Genomic DNA, 3,300 nt, shown 5'->3' on the forward strand with positions numbered 1-3,300 from the left:
TATATATACTGTGTGTGCATTATAAACTATATATATATATATGGGTGTGTGTTGTGATATATATATAGTGCTCTAATATGTATGTTACGTGGGTTGTGTGTGTGAGTGATATAAAGTATATATATATATAGAGAGAGTGACGTGAGAGATATGTGTGGGTGTATATATATATACATAGTTACATAGTGTAGTGTTATTTATATATATACGTATAAAGTAGGTAAATGCCATTATATGTATGGGATATGTATATATATATAAAGGTCGTATATTTATGAGTACATATATGGGTACGTATGTATAATTAAAATGTCACNCTCAATCGAGTCACGGTGAAGAACAGGTACCCATTGCCCAGGATCGACGATCTGTTTGATCAATTGAGGGGAGCGGGCGTGTTTTCAAAAATTGATCTACGGTCAGGGTATCACCAAGTGCGAGTCGCGGAACAGGATATTTCTAAAACCGCATTCCGGACTAGGTATGGGCACTAAGAATTCACAGTTATGCCGTTCGGAGTGACCAACGCACCAGGAACTTTCATGGACTTGATGAACAGGATTTTCCTTCCATACCTGGATAAGTTCATCGTGGTCTTCATAGATGACATCTTGGTTTACTCTAAGACACCGGAAGAGCATGAAGAGCATCTCAGGATGACGCTACAAACATTGAGGGAAAAGAAACTTTACGCCAAACTTTCAAAGTGCGAATTTTGGAAAGAGGAAGTAGCATTCTTGGGGCACATAATCACCAGGGAAGGAATAGCGGTGGATCCAGCTAAAATAAGAGCCGTAATGGAATGGGAACCACCCAAATCGGTTACAGAAGTCCGAAGTTTCTTGGGATTGGCAGGATATTACAGGAGATTTGTCCAGGATTTCTCAAAGATAGCAAGACCTTTGACCAATCTGCTCAAGAAGACTACCAAATACAGTTGGAGTGGAGAATGCGAGCATGCGTTTCAGGAACTCAAGAAGAGGTTAACAACTGCCCCAGTGTTAACCTTACCCGTGGGAATGGAGGGCTATGAGTTATACACAGATGCGTCTCACAAGGGACTGGGATGTGTCTTGATGCAACATGGAAGGGTAATAGCTTACGCATCTCGTCAACTAAAACCACATGAGGCTAACTATCCAACCCACGATCTGGAATTAGCAGCTGTAGTGTTTGCCCTGAAAATCTGGCGACATTATCTTTATGAAATCACTTGCAAGATCTTCACGGACCATCAGAGTTTGAAATACATCTTCACTCAAAGGGATCTTAACTTAAGACAAAGGAGATGGCTGGAGTTAATCAAGGACTACGATCTGGAAATCCAATACCAGGAGGGTAAGGCAAACAAGGTAGCAGATGCTTTGAGCCGAAAGCCAAGTCATGCTCTCTGGGTGTTACCTGAACAATTATGCAAGGATTTTCAGAAACTCAATCTGGAAATAACAATGTGTGGTCAAGTAGACCAAGAAGTGAAGCTATATTACCTATCGGCCACTCCAGCCCTATTTGAAGAGATCAAACAAGTCCAAGGAGAGGACGACTGGGTAAAGAATATCAAAGAGAAGATGGTGGATGGAAAACAGGGTCCATTTGAATTGCACTCGGATGGGAGCATGAGATTCAAAGGCAGATGGATCATACCTGCAAGTTGTAAGGAATTAATGAACCAATTAATGAGAGAAGGTCACAACACACCTTACTCTGTTCATCCAGGAGGGGACAAACTGTACAAGGATTTGAGGCAAAATTTCTGGTGGATGGGCATGAAGAAAGATATTGCGGAATTTGTGGCTAAATGCTTAAATTGCCAAAAGGTTAAGGCTGAGAGAAGTAAGCCGAAAGGGTTGCTACAACCATTGGAAGTTCCTCAATGGAAGTGGGATTCAATCTCCATGGACTTTGTGGGAAGATTACCAAGGACAAGAGCTGGAAATGACCAAGTGTGGGTTGTTGTTGATCGGTTAACCAAGACAGCAAGATTTATTCCGATGAACAAAACTTGGTCAATGGAGAAAATGGCAAGGGCCTACATCAAGTATGTGGTCAAATATCATGGGATAGCACGCGATATTATTTCAGACCGAGATTCACGGTTCCTATCGAGATTTTGGGAAACATTACAGGTAGCCATGGGTACGCAACTCAAGATGAGCACTGCCTTTCATCCTGCCACCGATGGTCAAACGGAGCGAACAATCCAAACCTTGGAGGACATGCTCAGAGGTTGTGCACTCGACTTTCAGGGCTCGTGGGATGAACAGTTGGATCTAATTGAATTCTCATACAACAACAGTTATCATGCCACTATAATAATTGAATTCTCATACAACAACAGTTATCATGCCACTATAAGAATGGCTTTCTCATACAACAACAGTTATCATGCCACTATAAGAATGGCTCCTTACGACAACAACAGTTATCATGCCACTATAAGAATGGCTCCTTACGCAGCATTATATGGACAGAAGTGCCGAAGTCCACTATGTTGGAGCGATAAGAGTGATGCTGTTATTCGAAGTCCACTATGTTGGAGCGATAAGAGTGATGCTGTTATTCTAAGTCCACTATGTTGGAGCGATAAGAGTGATGCTGTTATTCTCGGACCTCAGTACTTACAAGAAACCATTGAGGCAATCAAAGTGATTCAGGGGAGGATGAAAATCGCACAAGATCGCCAAAAGTCTTATGCTGATCTAAAGCGACAACCCATAGAGTACCAAGTGGGAGAGAGAGTATTATTGAAAGTCTCACCCACCAAGGGGGTCAAAAGATTTGGAAAGAAAGGAAAACTGAGCCCTCGATTTATAGGACCCTACGAGATTTTAGAAAAACTGAGCCCTCGATTTATAGGACCCTACGAGATTTTAGAAAGAGTGGGAAATCTGGCATACCGACCCTACGAGATTTTAGAAAGAGTGGGAAATCTGGCATACCGATTCTACGAGATTTTAGAAAGAGTGGGAAATCTGGCATACCGATTGGCTCTACCCATCGAGCTGGACCGAGTACATAATGTGTTTCATGTCTCTCAATTGAAACGATATGTGCCTGATGCATCTCATGTACTGGAGCCGGAGGAACTTACAATGGATGGCTCATTGACATATGAAGAAAGACCAATTCAAATCCTGGATTCTAAAACCCGAGACACGAGGAGAAAGTCGATCCGGATGATCAAAGTTCAATGGTCAAACCATAGCCCAGAAGAAGCTACCTGGGAATTGGAGGACACGATGATGGAACGATATCCAGAGTTGTTTAACTCAAGTAAGTAAGAGTCAATCTACTTGTTAT

This window comes from Ipomoea triloba, chromosome 13 (genome assembly GCF_003576645.1).
Source record: "Ipomoea triloba cultivar NCNSP0323 chromosome 13, ASM357664v1".
Classification (NCBI taxonomy): domain Eukaryota; kingdom Viridiplantae; phylum Streptophyta; class Magnoliopsida; order Solanales; family Convolvulaceae; genus Ipomoea; species Ipomoea triloba.